The sequence below is a fragment of the Podarcis tiliguerta genome, assembly GCF_965153285.1.
Source record: "Podarcis tiliguerta genome assembly, chromosome: 2".
Taxonomy (NCBI): domain Eukaryota; kingdom Metazoa; phylum Chordata; class Lepidosauria; order Squamata; family Lacertidae; genus Podarcis; species Podarcis tiliguerta.
In genome coordinates, this window is record NC_139535.1 from 50,289,542 (window position 1) to 50,313,965 (window position 24,424).

Below are 24,424 nucleotides of genomic sequence, written 5' to 3' on the forward strand. Positions count from 1 at the left end.
TTTCCCAAATAAGCATTTTTCTTAGGATTCCCTGCATGGGAGTGTCAGTAGGTTAGCCTACTGTGTTAAGTTTCCCCAGCCTGGATCTGACAGTCAGAAGTTTCCACAGCCCAGCCTCTGGGTCCTTGACAAGAGCTTGGAACTGAGAATCTAATTGACCAGATTCAGGGAGCATATGCATTTTAGCTATTGATCTTGGAGCCATTACTAACATTGAAGTGGGAGAGTGTCATCACCTGTTATGGGAAGAATGGCATGATGAATAGTCCAGATGTACCAGCACAAATGTAACCTGACCCTGTGACCTTTTGCTCACCCTTTTGAGATGGCATTTTCTTCCTGGTTGATATTTCATGGCGGAATGCACAGTGCTACATGAATGCTGCAAGCTCTCCCATGTATTGTTTCGCATGCTGGCCAGAAAAAACAATGCAGCCTCAAGTTTGTGACCTTTTTAACAGTATAAAGTCAGAAGTCACTGTCACTCTGATTAACTCCTCTAATCCCACAGAACAAAAGCAAGAAAGCCTGCAGAGGCAACCGTCCTGATCCCAATTTGCTGCGCTGCAAAATGCCGGCCATTATTCGAGTGTCGCCAGCCAAGTTTGCGTGTCCACTTGAACAAAACAATGAACAAAACCAGTCTTTCATCATATTTTGTCACATAATGGGGGTTATGTGAATGGGTCATTGTCATAGACCTGGATTTTGCTCCTGTGTGATCCCTTTCCCCAGCGTGGTTGATAAATTAGTACTGCAACCCATTCCTCAGCATATTTACTTGGAAGCAAGACCCAAAATGATCCTAGTGTCACTTAGTCTACACATGAAAATGCAGAGGATCATTGTCTTAGTTACTCCAACTTTACTACTCATTCTAAAATGCTTCCAAATCATTGCTACCACCTGCTGAAATCTATATCTGCCACCTCTGATTAAAAAAAAGACTTTTGGCTTTCTGAGCATGGGTAGGTTGTTAAAACCCAGCTGCATGGGTGGTGGTCATGAAAATATTTCCACACAGCTATGCAAATGTCTGAAAGGTACTCCCCACACACTATATTATATCTTCCCACTCAGTTCTTGGGTGACTTGGTCTGACAAAATCCAGCCAGTTCAGAAAAGGATACATTTAAACAAGGTTGATAATTGTTTACAATATGTAAAACAGCAGGGTAAAAACATTGGTTTCTAGCTAAGACAGCATTAAATAAGGGAGCATGATCAGGTTTATTTTATACCGGAGGTTAGTAATCCCACCCCAGCCAGAAGTTCAGCTTGCATTACACACAGCATGGACATCTGTGTGTGGCAGACTCAGCTTAAGAAGCCTTGTAGGCAGAAAAGCTTTACCATTATGGAAGGGTGCTCCAACACGTGGCCCAAGGGCTGCATGCATCCCTCAAGGCCGTTTTTGTGCCCCCCCCCACAACCTTGGACAGCACTGCCCCACAGCCCTTGCACTGCCTCCCCAAAGCCAGGTAAGGAGGCGCTAGGACAGGGTCCCAGAGTCTTCCCTTCTTCCCAAAGCTAGTTAGCGCTATCCCAACTTTGGGAAGGAGGTGGGAGGGCTCTAGGACCCTGTCATAGCCTCAAGCCTCCTTCCCAAAGCTCAGCTCCTTGCTTAAATGGCTTTGGGAAGGCAGCATGAGGGCTGTGGGGGCATAAAATTTTGGTCTTGCTCCTCCCTGCCCCCTGCACGGCACAACAAAGCAGTGTGTGGCTTGTGGGTTCTATATTGAAGTACTCTTGAGGCTCGGTTGGTATTAAAAGTTAGGCCACCCTGCATTATGGGAATACTTCCAGGGAGGAACTTCTTAGCATCAAAGGCATGCAGATAGGTATCTCAATTGGAGGCTGCTTCTGTGGTTTAGCGCATGAAAGGACAAGATGTAAGACTGAATCCCAACAGGATTTAGAGTGCCCTTGTAAGAGTGGGGAAGCATCCCAAGAGGTTGTGTATCACATGAATTCCATATGGACAGAATACGGGGAGAAGAACTTCAAACTTGATTTCCTCAAAGAAATCCCCATAGCTTGGAGATCACAGTAAGAAGGGAAGCTGCTTGGTTTTAACGTTGAGGTTTACAATCAAGTGGCACATTGAGCTAGATTATGAGAATGGCTCACGACGCATGAAGCCAGAGCAATCCTTCTGGCTTGTGGGACAGGTGTGTGATCCTTGCAGGTTGTGAGCCTGGGAGAGCTCAGAGTATTCCTAATGGATATGTGTTAACCTGGTTTATTTGGAACATTTTGAAGTACCAAGGGCAAATGTGTTTTTCCTTCTTGGTACTAGTATATTTAGCTGCAGAGAAAGCATAGCACATCTGAACGATTTAGCATCATGCAGGTGTCTAATGGCAAATAAAATGTGAGCTTTTTGCTAAGAAATAATTGTGATTGCGCAGCTTGTGTTTTTGGGGAAGGAAAAAAAATTAAGGGTTTTTTGTTGAAATCACTCCGAAGCATTTAAGCTTACCAAAATCTGCCTCCCTGAAAAAGGAGGGTCTGAGCCGACTGATTATCTGGCCTCGCCATGCTTTCTGCATCTCCCACAGCAGCGGCCCCAGAAAAGAAACAATTTCTTTTATATCGGCAGAGTTCTTCATTAATCCTTGAAGATGCTGCTTGCTCTCGTTCTCAGACAGGTTCACAAAGCTTTTGCAGCATTCACTTCTCTAGGGTAATCCCTGAGCTGTTAAGTCTGCATAGATTTCACTAGCAACATCCCTCTGCTGCTACTGCTGCTGTTGTTGTTGTCTTTTTCTTCTTTTTAATGGAACGTTTCAGTGATGATTAAAATAAATTCCTCTTGTTAAAGGGAAAAGGCGCATTAAACAACGGTTAGATGAAAGGAGGCTGCTTTTTGAAGCACACTTCACATCAGTGTTCAGTTGGTTCCTTTTTCTCCCTGGATACTTTTTATCTTCCAGCTTCCTTTTCTTTAATGAGGCAACGGCAGGAATGGGGGAAGTTGGTCAAGGACAATGAGGCTGCAAGAACACTTTCACTTTTCCAATGTACACGCTCTCTCTCTCTCTGTGTGTGTGTGATGTGTGCATGGCACTTAACACTCACTGGAAGGCCATGCAAAATACAGACAATAAAGCAAACATCTCTTAGAACTTGATAGCTACAGTCATCCCATAACAACCACCAGTGGGTTTTTTTTCCTTTGGGGCAGTGGGTGAAAGAGGGAAAGAGCAGGCTTCTGAACACACGCTGTACCTAATACCATCACATGCCAAAACATATTTTGTGAGGGATGGTCAGGTCTATGTAAGCAACAACGACGAAAATATTTTAGTACACTATCAAACATTTAAAATCATGTACCCAAGCAGTCAGCACCACAGAGCTTCCAGGAGTATTTATCCAGGAGGGAGGTGTTGTTGAGGCCTTCATTTGCCTCCAGTGTAACAGGGACTAACAGCACTTTTATATAACTCCTGCAAAGAGGAAATTAACATCAAGAATGGCCATTGCTTCAGGATGCCTCTTGGGAAGGGATTCACTAACAGACATGTAGATGCCCCAGTAAAAGAGAGAGAATGTGTGTGTGTATACACGTAACACAGAGATTAGAAGAATGCCCACCGTTCATTTGTGCTTGTGGCCATGTGAATGAAGCAGGTCATGTTGCCTACCTTAGCTATCATAAGAGTATTATCATAAGAGCCCTCCTGTGGCTCAGTGGGTCAATGCATCTGGCTGTTAACCAGAAGGTTGGTGGTTTGAGCCTAGCCAGGGACAGCTATGAGCAGAATTCCTGCATTGTAGGGTGTTGGACTAAATGACCCTTGGCAGTGTTCGAAACTCCCATGGCGCATTTTGCATTAGCAAGAGCAGTTTCTGAGCTCTGGGCACAGTACTTCACCTAAGATTTCAGAATAAAACTGCAGAGTAGAAGGAAGGGAGGACCTTTTTCTGCCTCCCCACTTCCAGCTACTCTCTGAAGACTGGAGAAGAGGCCCTCTTATGAATATTAGGGGGTGGGCAGGAGAAGGACTAGACAGTGTGAAAAATGAACATAGTATTTTAGCTGCAGGTCATTCATTTTCATCTTTGTATTCTTGTTATAAAAAAAAAGTACACCTAGACATTCCATTGTTGCGCCCATAAGCTACGTTTAAGGTGCCATTTAACCTCTAGCTTTCATATCTCAGTTTCTAACACTGCCCTTGGGGTCCCTTCCAACTCTAGAATTCTATGATTTGTTTCAAACCAGCCCAGCAAGGGAGGAGATGAGTATATCCCAAGGAAAGGATTCCTCAACTGGCCCATGAACAGCTGGTGATCCAGGAGTTTCATGCGGGTAGCCCACGGCGTGTCCAAAAATACAAGTAAAAACCACACAGCATCTAGCACAGCACAGCACTATTTCTACAATGGAGAAAAAACACCATTAAGTTCTCTACCAACACAATTTTCAAGTGGACTGGGAGAGCAGTTTGGGAACCTACAATTATGGAAGGGAAAAGACAAATAGGTAACAGGCTGAACTTTGCTTCTGGCTTCCTGAAGAAGCCAGCATTGTCTCCATTCTGGTATGATGGAGTCCTCCATACCTGTGTGACACTCTCCTCTCACTATGATGCAAATAGTTTTTGATAAGTTTTGTCAAGCTTCAAAAATCTGCAAAACTGCTTTGACCAGAGCACAATAATGGCTCTTTCTCTCTCTCTTCTATCACCTTCACCCGTTTGAGAAACCATTGTCAGACTCCAGCCAAAATCTTTCACACTGCTAAGTAAGTCCCAGGAGCGGGAGACACCTCGTTGGCCCTTGCTAAAGCTGACTTTGTGGGCATGGAAGACTATTAGAAGCTTATCTTTAGCTTTTATGCCCAGAATGTAAGATAGTGGTGGATGAGAAGTGTGGGTCGCATGAAACATCTGAAGGCAGACCTATAGAGGGAGATTTTAATTGTTTCAGGGGGGTTTTGTGTTTTAATATTTTGTTGGAAGCCACCCAGAATGGCTGGGGCAACCAGTCAGATGGGCGGCATATAAGTAATAAAAGTATTACAGTCATACCTCGGGTTACGAACGCTGCGGGTTGTGTGTTTCCAGGTTGCGGACTGTGCCGAACCCAGAAGTACTGGAAGGGGTTACTTCCGGGTTTTTGCGCTCATGCATGCGCAGAAACATGAAATGACATCATGCACAGACGCGCATCATGCACGCTTACAGACACAGCGCTTCAGGCTGCGAACGCTGTGGGTTGTGAACCTGCTTCCCGCACGGATCATGTTCACAAACCGAGGTTATGACTGTATTACAGCATAGAGAGTTGTAGCTTACATTCTGAAACGGTTCTCAGTGTGGCTGGATGGCTGGCATCGTATCTAGGCCTAAACAGAAAGCAAAGCAAGGAGTGGCTTGAATGGGGATGCCAACCAGGCACACGTTCAGCCCCAGGAAGTATGTAGTCAGACAGAAAAGAGGATGAGCAATGTAACAGCTGGCAAAGCACTTCCTGAGGGCTGAGCTCATTTTTGTAATAGCAACACTTGTGGCCAAACAAGTGCTAATGGTTGGGATAAGTAGCAACCTTATTAACTATGGAAGCTTTTGGAACTGAATTAAAAATCTTGGCTTCTAGCCTTACCATCGCTTGGGCCTCTTAGGAGACATTAATATCCCTGCTCCACGGCATTCCTATTACCGCTTCATTAAGGATCAGATAATGATAAGTATGGATAGTTTATTCTGCGCAGAGGCTGATTAATGGCTAATATTTCACACGGTGCTTAATGGGACCTCCTTTTATGAAGTGAGCAGAAAAGGTTCTCCTATAATCTCCTCAGCAAACTGAGTAATTCTACCCATTTGCACCAATGTGACAGATTTAACACATGCTTTTAAAAAAGCCCCAAATGCCCCTTGAGAAACTTGGAGGAAGATTATATAATCCTGACGAGGAATCAAAGTCTGTGCACCTCTTCCCTAGTTCTGTAATGCTACCTAAACCTGCATGGAGGCTGAGATTATCAGACTGCAGCGCGGGCACAATAATTTGTCAGCAGCCTCTCTCTCTCTCACACACGCACGCACACACACAGAATCAGCCCTGCAGTAAGACATGCTATATGAAGTTTTAGAAAGAAGAGTGGGCTCTATGACCTTAAAACTTCAACTAGAGAGCAACTTAAACTGCCTTACAACAAAGGCATGTAGCAAAGACACCAGCAAGAATGTGAAAGTTTTAACCATTTCTCCTCAGCCTCACACATACCCCTAAATATGTTGCCTCTCATCCTTTCTTCATGTGTAATACCAGAGTGTGCTTGTCTTCCGGTGGTGATGGAGGAATACTTCAGAAAACTGCTTAGAAGCAGGGGCTTGAATATACTGCTCCAGGCACGCTTTCTGTAGTTAAAAAGCCAGGCTTCTTAAGGTGCACCTGTGCAGATGGCCAGGTATGAGAGAATCTGACTAGAGAAGGCTCTCTTCCGAAAAGCTAACAGACAAGGCAGAAGGTTTACTATTCCCACCAGCCCTGGACAATTATCTCGGGGTAAGACAGCCAGTTTATTCTTGGCCCCAAATGACAGGCCAAGAAGAAAATTACCCCGAGAGAGAGAGAAATAAGCATAAAAGGGATGTGACAATTCTTCCTTTGAGGGGCTGCTTCTCAATCAAACTAAACTGAGTTCGCACAATAATAATTTCAGATTTCCCCTTTTTATTTTAAGAATTGCTGCAGTAGAAGTTGCAGAACCCTAAAGCATCTTTATATACATAATACATCTTGTGACAAAATAGGTGCCCTTCAAAGTGGCTGGAGAGCATGTTGCTGTATATTAGGATTCCATTCACACACCCACACCCCCCCCACATCATGGTTCATCACATTTTTGCACTGCCATTCAGTTTTGGAAGATAGCCCTTTATCAGAGCATGGGCAGGTGAAAATATTCTTCCCTCAGAGCCAGCCCATTCATGAGGCGGGGTGAAGTGGCTGCCTCAGGTGGCGGAAACACAGGTGGCGCCCCTGCGAGTGCCCTGAAACACCACTGCTGGAGAAGCAATCCAGGTAACAGAGGCTTCAATGGGGGCAGAGTAGTGCAGCACTCCACCACCTAGCTTTGCCATTGGGTGGGAAGGGATAATTGCCAAGGGCTTCTTCATACCCTTGCCAAATCTCTTCCCACCCCCAGAAGAAACTCTTGCAAAACCTCCCCCACCATAGCAGGGGCAGCAGCAGGGCGTTTCGCCTCAGGCACCAAAATATCTTAGGCCGACCCGTCCTCCCTGCCTCCATTCCCTTCATAGTCTTTAGGGTTCTTACTAAAGGCAAATACTGCAGCCATTCTTATGCACTTAAATAGTGGAATGCTACATGTTTGCATGCATACGTAATCCAACACACACCCCACAGCGGAAAGCAGGTCATCACTGCATATAATCATGCCCATCACTTCTAAATTGTTATCTGAAGGAGTAGGAGAATAAGGCACTGCTTGTACTTGGGCCTAGCACCACTCTTGCCCGGGCAGCATGCAAAGGGAAGCAGCTACAGCAACATCAGAGGAGGAGGAGGAGGAGGAGGAGGAGGAGGAATGGTCACTAGTGAATGGCTGCCTATGAGAGCTCTCTCCTCTTTATGAATGACACTGAGCTGTTCCAACAGGCTTTGACTTGAACAAGGTGAGCAGCCTCTGTTGCAAACCCCCAGCGTACTGCACGGCTTCAATCCCTATATGAAATTAGCAATATAATCACATAGGAATAAAAAGCCATAGAAGACAGTGGGGCAAATGATGCATCCGGTAAGAAGATGAGCCTCTGAGAAGAAATAACCATTGTCTGAACCCTTCCTTGCTGCCCTTTTCTCTTCCCAACACGAAGGTTGTAGCTACATAGACTTCACCATACATTTCTCAATGGAGCTGACCAAAAAGGCAGGTTTAGGCTGTATTGGAAGTTGCCAAGTCAGTCACCATGGAGAATCCCTGGGCCAAAAGTGCTGCGGGGTAACACAACCTCTTGAGTTGTGAAAGGAGAATTTGATGTAAGAAAGGATATTCAGCTAGATGGTAGAAATAAGGAGAAGACCCCTAAAAGGTAGCAAAAATTAAAGAAACAGCGGAACAGCTTTGCTGTCCTGTGACATCCCTTTCTGGATTCTATAGGAACCTTAAGGAAGGGCTTTCTCCAAAGAATTCAAGCAGACCTCTGCTTAATGTGCACCCTGGAATTGCATCATGGAGTCACATTTTGGAGTCTTGTTACCTGGCACTCCAGAAGCCTCAAGCGCAGACATTTTAACTTGATGCGGCCAAAATAATTTGGGGCAGTCTTGACACACCATCCATTGGCATCTCTGAAAAGGAAACAAAATGGTTGTTATTTTGGTCTAGATAGTTTAAATACTTCATATTAAAAATATTTCAGATTAATAATTTCATATATAAAAAATCACTTTCCTAAGAGAGTGTTATAGCACAATCCTAACCGTGTCTATTCAAAAGTAAGTGCTATTGAATTCAGTGGGGCTTGCTCCCAGAGCAGATAGAATACTAGAATTGTAGGATTGGAAGGGATTCCCAGAGTCATCTACTCCAACCCCCTGCAGTGCAGGAATCGCAGCTAGAATCCCTGATAAGAAGAAGAAGAAGAAGAGTTTGGATTTGATATCCCGCCTTTCACTCCCTTTAAGGAGTCTCAAAGCGGCTAACATTCTCCTTTCCCTTCCTCCCCCACAACAAACACTCTGTGAGGTGAGTGGGGCTGAGAGACTGTGACTGGCCCAAGGTCACCCAGCAGCTGCATGTGGAGGAGCGGAGACGCGAACCCGGTTACCCAGATTACGTGACTACCGCTCTTAACCACACTGGCTCTCTAATAGACAGACATCCAACCTCTGCTCAAAAACCTCAGATGAAGGAGAGTCCACCTTCTGAGGTAGCCCATTCCACTATAAAACAGTTATTACAGTGAGAAAGTTCTTCCCAATGCTTAGTCAGAATCCCTTTTATTGTAATTTAAATCCATTGGTTTAGGTCTGACCCCTTGGAGTGGCAGAAAACAAGCATGCTTCATCTTCTATGTGACAGCATTTCAGATATTTGAAAATAGCTATCGTATCACCTCTCAGTTTTCTCTTCTCCAGGCTAAGCATACCTGACTCCCTCATAAGGCTTGGTTTCCAGACCCTGAGAGTCTGAGGACTGTAGCAGGGAGGGTAATAAGGTGAAGTCCTGTTGTGTGAACAGAAACCTGTTGCACCCCCAAACAGGTTCTCCCTCACCTTGACTTTGGAAAGTTCACTGTGGCTGAATACAGTAGATAGTGTCTCTAAAACAAAGAAAGCGACTTTTAAGGTTCCTAACATCTAATAGCTTGCTGCTGCGGTGACATTAGCACAGATCTTGCATTGGTTTCTTGAGTACAGTGGTACCTCGGGTTACATACGCTTCAGGTTACAGACTCCGCTAACCCAGAAATAGTACTTCAGGTTAAGAACTTTGCTTCAGGATGAGAACAGAAATCGTGCTCCGGCGGCGCGGCAGCAGCAGGAGGCCCCATTAGCTAAAGTGGTGCTTCAGGTTAAGAACAGTTTCAGGTTAAGAACGGACCTCCAGAACGAATTAAGTTCTTAACCTGAGGTACCACTGTAATGGTTTGTGTCCTTGTTGTTGCAGGATGTGGTATTTGCTGTATTTTCCTAGGTATAAACTGCAGCTGCTCTCCCTTGTCCAATAATTAAAAAAGAAAAGTGAAACTGATTAGACCTGAGGATTTGTTCTGTGAAATACATGCAAAAGGGGAGCAGGCTCAGGCCCCACCTTTTCATCTCATTCAGCAAGGGATTATATTAACTAAATTAGCAAAACAACTCCTTACATTACAACTGAATCTAGATATTAGTTGGCTTAAAAAGGTTTTTAAAAATTAAACACTTACCAGTATTCCCACAGCCAGCAAAGCTAGAGTTACTTGCAAAATCTCTATCCACTATTCTGCTCCCACATATATGTGCATTTCCCATAAGTATTGTTGTATATGGCTCCTGAGTGAATTTTACATGGTATTGATCCATGAGAAACAATTCCCTGAAAATAAAAGAAGAAAGAAACACACACAAAAGACGGCGGTTCAGCTCCATTTTTACATGTTTTTATTTGAGCCCTCCTATCACTTGACTATACAAGTCTCATGCTGATTGTAGCCTAGAGTGGCAATTTTCTCAGCTTTATATAAAATGAGAGACAAAAACAACCAAGAAATGTCCTGTCTGCCCTTCAGAGATATTCCAGAAGGACATTAAAGCAAACAAATTTGTATTCATTCTTGCAAAACCTTACCATCTCAAAAATAATTGAATACCAGAAATGTGGGATTTGCCAGCAATCTCAGACACCCAAACCCAGACCAATATGCCATTTTTTCTTTAGACCCAAAAAGGCAATACCAGTGCTATTTTTCTAGAAAGAGAGGTGCCAGAACTCATCAAGAACACCTCTTAGAATGGCAATGGTACCCACCTGAGAGCTGCTGGAACTGAGTTTCCAGCATGTTCTGCCTGGGGGGTGGGGAGCCCTGGGCCATACCCTTGTCAGCAGTCTTGCAAATTAAGCCCACAAACATTTTAAGACAATTTTTTACTAGCTTCATTGACCATCACTTAGCCCATGATCACCTTTAAAAAAGAAAGAACCTATGTGTTTTGGTTCCCTCCTTTTCACCTGGTAATGGTTCTTATTTGCTATAGACAAACACATAAGAAGCTCTTTACAAGGCTCCTCTTATCAGTAAGGTTTCTTTCGGTACATTTAAAAATTAAATTGGTGCATGTAAGGAGCTATTGGGGAGAGATTTTTCCCCCTGTTGCGCAAGCTGACAATACCTGGCAGCCATATTTAAATGTTATGGCCCATCCACTGCTGGCCTGAGACCTTTTCCCATCTGAAAATGTTGAAAACACAAACACAAAGCCTCAAGACGGGACCTTTTCTCTTTCTTTTTAAAAATGCCATGCAGAGATAGAGGAGGGATGCAGGAAAATGGCACCTGCCTCTGAATCTTGCTGCCCAAAGGGGGACTGCTTTGTGTGGCTTGATAAGGCTAACCTGAGAGCTGCCCCCTTATGACAAGAGCTGAGGTAGGGGAAGAAATGTGCTTGAGCAAATCCCTGACAGGCAGAAGAAGCTTCCCATGCCCCACCTTGCACAGTAGTGGAAATCTACAGAAAGAGAGCATCCCTGCTCATCCCTCTGCTATCTACTCACTATGACAGGGTGAAAATGAGAGACCAATTTCCAATCACGCTAGCAGAGCGAGCTGCTCCAGCAAGCTGTCAGCACCTGGTACACACTCGTATCAGACTAAATCCCCTGGCAGCCCATTAGGAGCTGCTCTAGGCTGGCTGCAGGATATCTTGACAGGAAGCCAGACAACAGAGTGAACAAACACAGATATTCTGTTAAGAAGGTGTGTGTGGGAGGAATGAAATCTGGGATCTATTACTCTGTTAGAGCCCGTTTGATGTCTACTTATGGGGCTGCCTATTTTCAGGAGCAGAGCAGGGGGGAGACTCCCATGTGAGCGTACATGTTTGCACATGCACCCATATGCACATGTACACACAGTCTTTAACAAATATATATATATTATATTATATTATATTATATTATATTATATTATATTATATTATATTATATTATATTATAATATATACAGACACACACACACAAATATGCCTTCATTCTTCCCTTTTTGAGCTTGGGCCTCCCATTAATTAAGGGAGAGCAGGTCATTTTCTCTCCATTTACTCAGAGGGGCCTACAGGAAACACTTGCTGGCCCCATTGGAAGAACACTGAGCTCTACAGCAGCCATTGCAGGATTCCGCTTTGTTGAGTTAACAAAGATCGGTGGCTTTGGGTGAACAACTCAGCTTGGTTGGTACAGGCTAGTTTTGTGCCATCTCCAACCCCGTTTCATCTTCCTGATAAAGAATGCAAACGTTTACAGGCATTTCTTGCTCCTTGTACTGGCTTTTACGACTGCTCCTCTTTCCCCACAGACAGTGCTACACCTTACCACAGCTGTGAGAAGAAATGCCATTGTTACACCAGTGTTTTCCTCAGGAAACATGTCAAGTGTGGAAGTAATGTCTGAATACATACATGTTAAAGGCACACATATACACACCTGGGGAGCATTATCTGCAATACATCACAGCAGTTATGATGTGCAAAGCTGTCCTATGATCTACACTTCCTCTGATGTTACTGGCATACATAACAAGCTCAAAGCTTAGCACAGATGTATTTTAGTACTGAGCCTAATAATGAGAGGCACTGTGGTTGCTAAGCTAACCTTGAAAAGTAGTGTGTGGGGTTGTGTGTGGGAAGACGGTGCTATCCTCACAACTTCCAGTCAGGTTGGTTAGGCTGAGAGACAGTGATTGGCCCAAGGTCACCCAGTGAGCTTCCTGGCTGAGTGGGGTTTTGAACCCTGGTCTCCCAAGTCCTAGTCCAACACTCAAACCTATACATCAATAGTGGCTCTGTGTTTGATGTTAAACTAAAAGGTGTTTAATGTTAAATCAGAATCAAATACAGTACAGAGAATTCTGAAGTAGAATAATGGGGCTGAAGATAGGGATACCATTTTTGAATACTCACCTGTGTGAAAACAAGCACATACACACAAGTCTCAATAAGCTGAAAATCAGCAGAGCAAGAAGAGAGCATCTGAATCTTGTTTCTTTACATGCAGGCATTAAAAAAGCATGAGGGAGCATTCAAAAATGGCACCCCCTTCCTGCAGCCCGAAGCAGTCTGATGTACCACCTCAGAACTCTAGCTCGTCATTCTTCTGCCTGCGTAGACTGAGCCTTAGTCTCTTCTAAAGAGGGTCATTTTGATAGATACTGTCAAAACAAATTTGATGGATTTTGTGCTTCCAAAGGGAAGAAGCTGAAATAAACAGGCCCTTTTTTCCAGCATGGTGGGGGACACACAACAATAGCACAATTTTAAGAACCTGCTGTTAAAAGAAGTAAGGTTGCAGCTGCAAATGCAAGGCATAAGTGTTTTTTAATGACATCTGTTTTCTGTGATAAACAGCAACAAAATATGCTACCATTCTACTCTGTATACAAAGCATGTTCCAGGCAGTTTTCATATTCATTTCCCAGTGATGTGTGACCTCCACAAGAATACATATACTGAATGAAACGTCCTCAGGCAAAAAAATAAAATAAAAGGCAGCCTCCTCCCTCAGTAGGATATATAAAAAATATGGCCCTCGAACCCTGGGGCAGGGGCATCTCTTGAGAGTTCCCAGTGGTGCTGTGTCCGGCTTCTCTTCTGTTCTCAGCAAAATGTTTTGTCTTGTAGCATCTGGGTCTTAAGAGAATTCCCCCCTCCTCAGATTCCATCCATGCCAATCACCAGCACATTTGGACGACACAACAAGCGTTACACACCTTAGCTAGAATTATTCTCTCCGCAATATGAAAGAGATAGTCACCTTAAATGGGGTAAATAACAGCAACAGCAGCAATAAACATTTGTGCCGCATTTTCAAGTGTTCAGACCACTTCACATGCATTATATAGCCATAGTCCTTACAACAATCTTGTAAGGCAGGTCAAATATTATCCTCCATATTGCAGATTTTCCTGTGTGTGTGCACATGCACACGTGTCTGTGCGTTTGTGTGTTAAGGACTGAGTCCGCGGGAGAGGCTTGCCTAATAGACTACTTAATGAGTTCATGGCAGAAGTGAGAGTCCACTTGGGGACTCTCTTAGAGCTGCTACACTGCACAATCTTCCAGTTCTTTCCAAGCATCTGGCAGGGCAGGAGGGAAGGTACAGAACCGTCAGGTATTTGTTGATGCTTCATAAACCGCAAAACAATTTGCTACACTGCCCCTGCATGGACAACAGAGAGGTTACAAAGTTGGCTGCTGGCAGATGGCTGTTATGACCCTGATACACACGAGGAACAGAGCTTGCAAGGAGAAAAGTGTCATATTGGCGCAGTGGCTTTTTCTGGCTATAAATGCATTCAAGAGTTTGTTTAGATGTGATAGGTCTCTTAACACACTGGCTTGCCACCCAGGGAATCTGAAGACAGTGAAATTCAGTGGATTTGCTGCTGTCCAGGCAACCTGTTGCTTTGATGCCTCTGGACATGTTTGCCTTGGTCCCGATTCAATCCACTCTTGAATGGGGAGGGGGGTACTTTGAGAAGTGTGTATGGGGGGGGGCAGTTCCCTGGAACCCTGCTTCTCTCTGCAGAGCAATAAGACAGAGAAAAATAACTGTTTCAAAAGGGAGGAGGAGGGAGAACCTTGCCAAACCTCTCTTTGAAGAGAAGCTTTCAGACCAAGCAGCACCCATTTCAAAGATACTTCAAAGGCACAGGTATTCAGGCAAAGGCAGAAGTCATATGTAGATCATCCGTCTAAGATGCGAGATCTACAGGAGCCTGAGGGTGGAATAAGACATCACCAAAAAACATAGTGGTGGTGCCAAAAACATTAACCACACAGTCTGGTTTCTTCTCTTCCCTCTGTAATATATAGTAATGTGACTTCTCATCCCATGGTTGCCAGTGATTTAGTGTGGGACAAAAGATTTATCATGCCTTTCATTATTACACATTGTAGGGAAGAGAAGGGCAGCCGATTCCAGGCAACGGTGGTGCTGCCTAATGTTTTGTTTTGGAGAACATCTATAATTGTTTCACTGGTGAATTCTGGCTTTCAGTAAAGAATTCAGCCTCTGAGGAGAACAGCAGCAGCAGCAGCAGCAGCTATGAACTGCCTCACAGGAGGCAACCTGTGGCCTTTGGTCTAATTTCAAAAGGAAGTGATCAGTTCATACCTCTGACAAGGGCAATCTGGCTCTTCCCTGCAGCCTGCTAAGTGGGGAGTGACAGTAAGAGCTGGAGATAGAGGGAAAAAAGGGGCTGCCCTGCCCAAATGTTGGCCCTGACCCCACCTACTGCTGACTTTGGCTGGCCCACCACTCGTCTAGGGCCATACAGACACAGATTACCCCAAAGGGAATGTCAGAAAACAGTTGCCCATCTCTGGATTATCTAAGGCAGGTATTTGCTGACATGAATTAATGGGTCAAGAGACCCATATACAGCCCCTCTCCCCAAGGTTATTGCTCCTCAAAAGAGGATCATTCCTTGACTCTACACACTCCTGTTACCCACCAGCTGTTCAATTTCTATCCATGCCTCAAATTGCTTTTAAAAATAAATATTCTGTCCCCACCAAAAACAAACTCTTTTAGGCTTGATAACAGAGAAAATGAGCTGAGCTCGGTCCCTGCTCCTGCCAACCTAGCAGTTCAAAAGCACGTCAAAGTGCAAGTAGGTAAATAGGTACCGCTCCAGCGGCAAGGTAAACAGCGTTTCTGTGCGCTGCTCTGGTTCGCCAGAAGCGGCTTAGTCATGCTGGCCACATGACCCGGAAGCTGTCTGCGGACAAACGCCGGCTCCCTCGGCCTATAGAGCGAGATGAGCGCCACAACCCCAGAGTCGTCCGCGACTTGACCTAATGGCCAGGGGTCCCTTTACCTTTATTCATTCCAAACCTTGGAGTTTGTAAAGTGTGGTTCCAGAAGTTTAGGGTCCTCCCTCCCTTATTTAAAGAATATAAAACATCCTGAATAGAAGCGGCTGCCAGTAAAAAGCTGCCCTCATACACAGAGTCAGAAGAAAGAGAGTGAGCTCTGTCACTGTTGCCTGCTCAACATTCAGCTTTCGTCTGCACTTGACTTTAGTTCCATGTGTGTTGTTATGCACCAGGAAAAGGCATGGACAGCTCTACATAATAATGCACCTGCCGATTAAGTGCGCTGCATACCAATAAGCACAGATGTGGCCTTGTGACACTGAACACTCATTTGTGACAGAGTGCTGCCGCATCAACAATTAGGTCAAGCTAAAACACGGTCACACAAGTTTGTAGTAGTTTGTATGAACAGGGTTTCACCTCAGAAAAAGCAAAACCAAAACTGGCCATCAAATGATATAAAAGCAACAGATCTTCCCAGGTGCAGGTTGTGGGTCAGGCCATCAATATTGCACCTCAGGCATAAAATAAAAACTTTAAAATGCAAAACGTTCAAGCAGGTCCACTGAGACTAGTCTCGTTGAGAAACAGTGGAAACTACACAAACAGGAGTTTAGAGAAGGCTTTTGTGCATTGTTCACATGTCAAGCAGGCAAACAGCTTAAACAAACATTGGAATAATATTGAAGCTATCATGCTTGAATGTACCAAATAACAAATACCAGCTAGCCAATATTATATTGCAACACTGTTAATTTGCGAGATGTTTGGATAAGGGAAGAAGCATGCAGTCCAAACCTATACGTTTTTGCACAGAAGTCAGTCCTACTAAATTCAACATAATTGACTCCCAGAGAAATGTGCAGCCAAAGTTCTCTTATGTAGTGCCTTTTGAACAATAAAGAATATGCAGCTGTGAGAGTCAGCCCTGGCCAGCATGTGCTGGATGGGGCCGGTGGCTCTTTTCCAAAACATCTGAAGGGCAGCAGCTTGACAAAGGATGGCACAGAAAGTACAGTGAATTCACAGGTAAAAGATTCGGCAGCGGATCTGGAGCCCCTGGGAGGGGCAGTGAATCTACCCAATGCTTCTTTTACCACTGCTTCTTCCTCCTCTGTCCATCAAGCCTCTCTCATTGCTCAAGGAAGAGAAGCGGCTGATAGAAAGGCACTCAAACCTGTCGGCTGCTGCTGCTGCTTCCTCTTCCTCCTCTGCATGCATGGCCTGCCCCCATTGTTTTGCCTTTTATTACAGCAGCCCAGCAAGCTGCAGTGTCTGGTTCACATCATATAAGCACTTGTTTGGGATTCTAAATGAACAAGACCTCTCCCTTCCACACACTGGAGTTCGTAGGTATAGGAGGGGGAAATCCATTATCTCCCCCCCCCCCCCGCCTTTCCTTCCCCTCCACGTTTCAAAGAACAACATGGTGGAGAGATCCGTACCCCTCCTGCACTTTTTGGAAACAGGAACCTTTGTCACGAAGGAACAATTTAAATGGCAAGTTCAAAAATTAAGCACTTTGGAGTATTGCTTGCTTATAATATGTGCATTCTATGTGTGTGTTTAATTGTTTCTCCTTGTGCCCTGGTTCTGATGTAAACGCTTCCTGTCTCACATGCTGCTATTAGTTCTGGAGGAAAGATCTTACTGGTGAAAACAGAAGCTTCCTTTCAATCTTTCAAATGATCACTTTTACAAAAAAAAAATCACACATATACATCACATTTAACAACACGTGTGATTTGGGCTCAGAGTCCTCATTTATTCACATCAGGATGTTGCTAATGGACTGGGCATTCATGTAATGGATGTGATTCCACCATTATTCTTAGGGTCTTGTCTGAATGGGAAGAGCACACGAATCTTACATTCCTTTGTTGCTCGATTTTCAACAGATCCACGTTTTTAGCATTGCGCTCTCCAGTTTTGTTTGGAGCATCAATTGTGCCATATTTTTCGAATAGCCAGGCTTGATAATCTTGTGAACCATTAGAACTAATTGCCGCATTAATTACTTTCAGTCTGAGGTGTTACTGGGGGGTGGGGCCGGGCGGGAGAACAAGTCAGGCTGCTGTAATAAGGGAGCAGGGGGTTGATTAAAAGAAAAAAAATAGGTTCGAACAGGGAAGGGAGATTAGCTCTTTAAAAAGCAAAACATTATTAGTGTGTGATGCCGTTGCATTAATCCCTAAGAGGTGGATGCCTTTGAGTGGTATAGGCAGCAGTTTGAACAAGGAGTCAGTGAACCTTTTGAAAATGCATGTTGTGATTTTGCTGGGTGAAAAGTATTATATAAATGTATGATTAGTGTTATTAACCACAGTTAGGTACAAGAGTAGGTATTAGCAATAATTGCACCTCTGCAGGTTTAAGAGACCTATGTGACATTTGCTCCACACTTTCAAGCTGTTTCCTGGTGCTGTTCAGTTTCTGAGAGCAAAATTATAGGAAACACATCAGAAGGCATGTGAGAGAGAAGTGATGTTTTCTGTGCCAGGTGCCAGAACGCCAGGAGTGAAATCTTTCATTGAGCAAATCTTGCAAAATGGTTCCCCCATAAGGAAAAGTACTTCCTACAGCTGTCATGGAATGGAGAGGTCAAGGATCAATATTAGTGTGGTGGCAGCATGGGGACAATACAGGACAAAAATACCTCATGACTTTCTCTATACCAGAGATTTTCAACCTTTTTGAGTCCACTCCCTTGACCAACTACATTCTTTCCTGTGGGTCTCAGGAGCCCAGTTATACCACCCCTTGTCTGCAGGACTGGCAGCATCTCCCCCCTCCCCCCCCTTTTTAACACCTTCCCTTGTCAAGTGTTCCCTCAGCCTCCCCTCCTCTCTCCTGCTGCTGCTGCTGTCCCTGGTCTTCTTCTTTTAAAAATATTATTATTATTATTATTATTATTATTATTATTATTATTATTTTAAAAAACCTTGTAAGTTTTATAGACGGTCCTTCAGCAAACCTTGAAGGGTGGTTACAAATACAAGTTAAATATAATATAATATAATATATAATATAATATAATATAATATAATATAATATAATATAATATAATATAATATAATATAATATAATATATAATAATAATCCCATTGAAGTCAATGAGGCTTCTTTAATAAAAATAGTAAATATCTCTTTCTGAATTCCTCCGAAGGTTCTGCCTCATCTTGAATGCAGGAGGGAAAAGAGATTGAATCCTTACTTTTCTACCTGCAGAGCTCTGAAATAATGTTACTGAGAGTCGCAGTCAGGGTGGAGGTGAACCATGAAGTTCTGAAGAGTCTGATGGAAGAAGCCCTGAGAAGGGGAGTCTTGGGTGAAAAAGGAAATGAGGAGTGAGAAGAATCTCCAATTTTTTTCCACACTGTGAAAAGTCAGCCCACCAAGCCTGCAAAGCATAAGGAGGATACAGTATTTATACCCTACAGCTGGAAGAGATAAGCATGCAGGAATAATACATGGGTGAGCCAGGATCACTAACCCCATGTTAAAACATCAGGCACCTCAGCTGAGACCAGAGTTATAGCATAGTGTATATATTTCTTAGTACATCACATTAAAGCACCTAGGAAGATAGTAAAAACATCTTAGCAATGCAGCTGCAAAGACTGAACAACCAGTTACAGGACTGATTTGAGGAAAAATTGCCTGCAGCAATAGTTGTCTCTTACTGAAACAGCCAGAGAAAAAATACGAGGACACTAATTTGGAGCCAGTGCTGTGAAAGCACCCCACTAAAAATGTGTAAAAATGGCTTGAAATTTCATGAAGTTTAGTTTCTAATGGATTTGAATGTAACTGCAAAAATAAATAAATCAGCTTTGGATTTTTGGAAGGGAAAACTGCTATAGGTTATGGGTGCTGCACAGAATGACCATTCATGCAGATGGGAGAAGAAAGCAGGGGTTGGTGTGATTGCAGGGGACGAGGAATTTTTGTGGCCACCATCTCCCATCATATCTGAAAATGCCTTATATCCAAAGGTTTGCTCAATCTGAAACCATTCCTAGGAAGAGGCATGTATATTCTATTTTACAATCTTAGGTTTTGTGTTTCCATGAAGCAAGGGACCATCAAAGAATTCAGGTTAATGTCCAGAGTCTGGCCTCACCACTGAAAACGTGGTCATTTTGAAAATACCAGTAAGCTCTGTTTCCTATGAAGCTACACATAGCTAAAATAGATTTGCCTAAGTGCTTTCTCACTATAAATATTAAACACTGAAGCTGCAGAAAATCCTTACTCATGCTGCCGATGATATAAGAACACCCGCTTGGGTACCCAAAGTTACTTCTCAGCAATGCAAGGAACTTAAATTTGAGTTCAAAGAAATATTCTATGTTCTGACTTTAGATTTTAAGACACAATCTTCATCAAGCATTTGCTTTCTTGCTGTGTGCATTGGTTTTGGTTTTAGCAGTCTGGTTGTGGTGAAGGAGCAGCAGTTGTGGGATTACAGCACATAAGGAATTTTTTCCACACTGTGAAAAGTCAGCCCACCAAGCCTGCAAAGCATAAGGAGGATACAGCATTTGTTAACCCTACACCCCCACCCCAATGTCTAGGGTTGCCATATGTACGGATTTTCCTGGACACATCCAGAATACTGCAGTCACCAGCAGTGTCCAGGCAGAAATTGGAGAAATGTCCCAGAAAATCTGGACGTATAGCAACAGCTTTGGCTTAATAACTTTTCTGTCCGGATTTCACTGTTTGAAATATGGCAACCCTACCAATGTCATATACAGGTAGCAGCCATTTTAGTTGTGTCTAACTGATGTGCGATAGTTGACGCGCATGTCCTTTGGGGCATAATGGGAACCAGGCATAATGGGGTGTGGTGTGCTTGTGTGCACTCTGACAACGCATGCGGGGGCTGGGAACAGTACCCATGGGTGAAATGGTCGCAGCCTTCATAGAAGTTTTAACTGGAGCCATTGGCTCTGATCCAGCAAAGGTAAGAAGGAAGTGTGGGTGGTGCTGTGGTCTAAACCACTGAGCCTAGGGCTTGCCAATTGGAAGGTTGGCGGTTCAAATCCCCGTGACAGGGTGAGCTCCCGTTGCTCGGTCCCTGCTCCTGCCAACCTAGCAGTTTGAAAGCACATCAAAGTGCAAGTAGATAAATAGGTACCGCTCTGGCGGGAAGGTAAACGGCATTTCCATGCACTGCTCTGGTTTCGCCAGAAGCGGCTTAGTCATGACCCGGAAAAACTGTCTGTGGACAAATGTTGGCTTCCTTGGCCAGTAAAATGAGATGAGCGCCGCAACCCCAGAGTCATTCGCGACTGGACTTAACTGTCAGGGGTCCTTTACCTTTTAGAAGTTTATATGTGCATTCTATACTGCGGTGTTTTCCATTCCTGGGGGTATGTGAAAAGGTTTCAACAGGCACACAGCAGAACTTATATTTTGCTTTATCATAGGGGTAGTTTTTTAGTTACAGAGAACTACTCAAAGCTAAAATAGTATTATTAAGAATACCGCCAAATCATCTTTGTCCAGGAAGGGGTACACTGGCAAGACAAAACTCTCAAAAGGGGTACATGATTATTCTAAGTTTTGGGAAACACTGTTCTACTGAATTGATGAGCATAAAACATACAGGGCTCTTGACCTGGAGTCTCTGCATCCAGAATTCTGGGGTTGACTGTGCAGCATGATTTTCAGCATTATGGGGAAATAGAAGGGGGACAGGCCCCCTTGATTTCCCCAGTGCCCTTGTCTAACACATTCTGAAATTATCTTAATGAAAAACAAACACCCTTCGAAAACGACTGCTTCAGTGATGGGGGGCATTGGCTGAATGCCCTAATTAGAGCTAAACAAATCTGGGAAAAGCTCCCAACAGACTTACCATTCAAGTTTTTAACAATGAAGCCTGCACTTCCCCCTGAAAAGGGGGAAAGGGGACAGAAAGGTGTCGCAATAAACTCCATAAAACTATTACGGGTTTTTTCACATATCACTTAATTTTCATTGCTGGGACACCAAGAGCCAGTGATCATAGCTTGGCTGTGATATGCCTGAAAGGCTCAGGAGATGAGCAAGAGCACTACTCTTGAGATCTTTAGAAGCCACATCCAAAATTCTCTTGTCAGTGCCCTGGAAAACAAATCTATACAACACAACATGTACAGCTTGACTCTGTTTCTACATAGATTGTTCAAAGCAAAACTGACAGAATAACTCATGAAAAGGTCACAGAGTGGGCACGGCTATTGACAGCAGTACATGAAGCACAGGAGACAAGATGGACATATTTAGGACATCTTTTATGAACGCCCAATAATAGCCTACCTAAACTAGATTTTTTTTTTCCTGGGGAGAAAAGACTTTTTTTTTCTTCAAGAGTGGGAACTGCTGCTTAAAAACAAACAAAACACCCTTTGGACAAAGGTCTTGCTGCCTCATTGATGAGCCAGTTCAGTCAAACTACTTGCAAGTGAATACCTTTGTAAGGGGCTGAAAAAGTCAAATTACCGTATTTTTTGCTCTATAAGACTCACTTTTTCCCTCCTAAAAAGTAAGGGGAAATGTGTGTGAGTCTTATGGAGCGAATGCAGGCTGCGCAGCTATCCCAGAAGCCAGAACAGCAAGAGGGATCACTGCTTTCACTGTGCAGCGATCCCTCTTGCTGTTCTGGCTTCTGGGATTCAGAATCCCCCCCCCCTTGTTTTCCTCCTCCAAAAACTAGGTGCGTCTTATGATCTGGTGCGTCTTATAGAGCGAAAAATACGGTACTAACTTGCAGCCTTGCTCTGCATGACAAATGATGGTGATGATGATGATGATAATGACAACAACAAATGAGCTATTACTTTATCTGAATAAAGCTTTCAAAGGTAGGGTAGTCAAGTCCAATGAGGAGCAGAAGCTCTTCAGTTTCTCAGCCTGTATGTTTCATTTCCTGATGAACGTATAAAAAGTCTCTCTCTAGTTGCAGGAATTAAAGAAGATCAACAATTGCTTCTGTAGATCAAATGGTAGAGCTTTTTTGGAAGGTCAAGTATTATTCTGGTTTATAGGATTGATTATATTTTAAGTAGGAATGCCAACTTAATTTTTCAGTCTAGCTTTATTGACAGTGGCGTATATTAAAATGTATGCTTTGAAGCTGGTAGATTAACATACAAATTTATGAGCACATGAGAATTCTAGCATTTTAAAGAAAATCAAAGTATGAGCACAGCAAGAAAATCCAAATACACTGTGTCGGTCAATGACCACTTACGCTTCTTTTTGTATGTTTCCTATCATCTACATTATATATTTTCATAATACATCAGCTGACATTCAAACAGTGTCATCCCATTGGATCAATGAGACTTCCCTTAGCCTATCTGCCCCATTACAGTTCCCCACATGCCCCCACATCTCTTATACAGGATTGGGAAACTCCATGGAGCAGATCTGGGGAGCAGGGAGAGGAAGGGGAAGTACTGTACTGTCACATCTGCTGATGCAACACTGGATATTTCCAGTTATACCTAGGATTTGAAAGTGCAAATGTACATTCACAGAGTTGGACTATTTTACATGCAATTATACATTAAGCACGGAATGCACTTTGTTCTTGGCTGGATTTTCAGATACCAAGCCAGCTGTGGGTTGTTTTATGCTGGTTTACGCTCTTCTAGGCTAAGACCTAAGAATCACCAGGGCATGAGATGGTTTTGGCACTTTTAAGGATTAGATCCAGGACTCAGAGAAGTCGGTGGAAAGACTCACAGCCAAACAACTCAGTATAATTCAGGAAATGATAACGGTGTCCTGAAGGTGCCTGTCTGATGCTGTAGCAAGTGACTTCATTCAGCTGTGTTTGTAGGCTGCTAAGGAATGGCCCACAAACCCCAAGAAATCAGCCTCAAATCCACTTTTGTAAGTAGTCATTTACTGCACCTTGTACAGCTTCGCTCCTTTTGCGCTAGAATTTATGTCTTCGGTCCTGCAATTAAGTCTGCACTGTCTCCATAAAGTAATGGGATATACACACTGTACAGACGCTATCACTTTATGGTAGGATAGCTGCTGTCTGTCTCTTGGGAATCAGTGAACAATTTTTGTGTGTGAGTGTAATAGGATTTATTCTTCATCCCCTGAGGGTGAGTCATTGGGGAGTAATTGGATTTATATTGTAGGAATATCCTTGCAGTCTCTTTAGAGGGTATAATAGGATTTAAGCCATGTCTCCTGGTTTCAAGGAATGGGTTCACAGACCAGTGCAACTGACTATCTGTGCCACAGGTCAGAAGTACAGCGCACATTTAGATGCCACATAATGGATTAATTAAAAGTTGGACATAATGTTAGCCACCCCAGTTTGATATCAGCTATGGTAGCACCCTTGAAGTCTTTCTGTTCAGTCTATTTTTCCTTAGAGCCTGTGCGCTGGAAGTCAATAGACTGTGAATCATACCTTTAAAGAACTAAAGCATATTTGCCCATGATGTTTTCCCTGCACAGCACTGATCATTCTTTTCCAAAAGTACCAATGCAAGTTATTACCCGTTTGCAGAATTAAATTCAGAAATAGAACTCTTGAAGGGCACTAAAATACACTTGGAGCATTCTTTCTTCTTCACCCAATCACAGCAGCTTAGCCTCTACTCAGCAGTAATTTTAATTGCTACTCTTAGTAGAGTTTCTGATTTGCAGTGCAGTGGAGGAGTGAGGACACTTTAGGCACTAAAGACAGTATTAGTGACTGCTAGATAGATTGTGATATGCAATTACAACTGTTCTGGATAGAGAGGGGCAAACTTAAAAGTTATTCCCAATAGAAATTTGATTGCATTTATGTACCATTAAGATATGACATCAGTCTGGAGCCTTAAAAAATGTGTGTTTGTTTGTGTGT

At 43.4% G+C, this 24,424-nt stretch overlaps 1 long non-coding RNA gene across 3 annotated transcripts in view; it reads right to left on the reverse strand.

Annotated features, from left to right (window-relative positions):
- Positions 1-6,038: 6,038 nt before the first annotated feature.
- LOC310672419 overlaps positions 6,039-24,424 on the reverse strand; it is a 30,593-nt gene continuing 12,207 nt past the window's right edge. Inside the window, exons 1-3 of one of the 3 annotated variants that reach the window (XR_014508558.1) lie at positions 12,640-15,556; positions 9,915-10,063; positions 6,039-8,331 (exon numbers count right to left, since the gene is read on the reverse strand). This is a non-coding gene — a long non-coding RNA (uncharacterized lncRNA). Of the gene's footprint in view, positions 8,332-9,914; positions 10,064-12,331; positions 12,618-12,639; positions 15,557-24,424 lie in introns of those variants that run through there. The other 2 variants (XR_014508559.1, XR_014508557.1) reach the window with 2 other exon arrangements.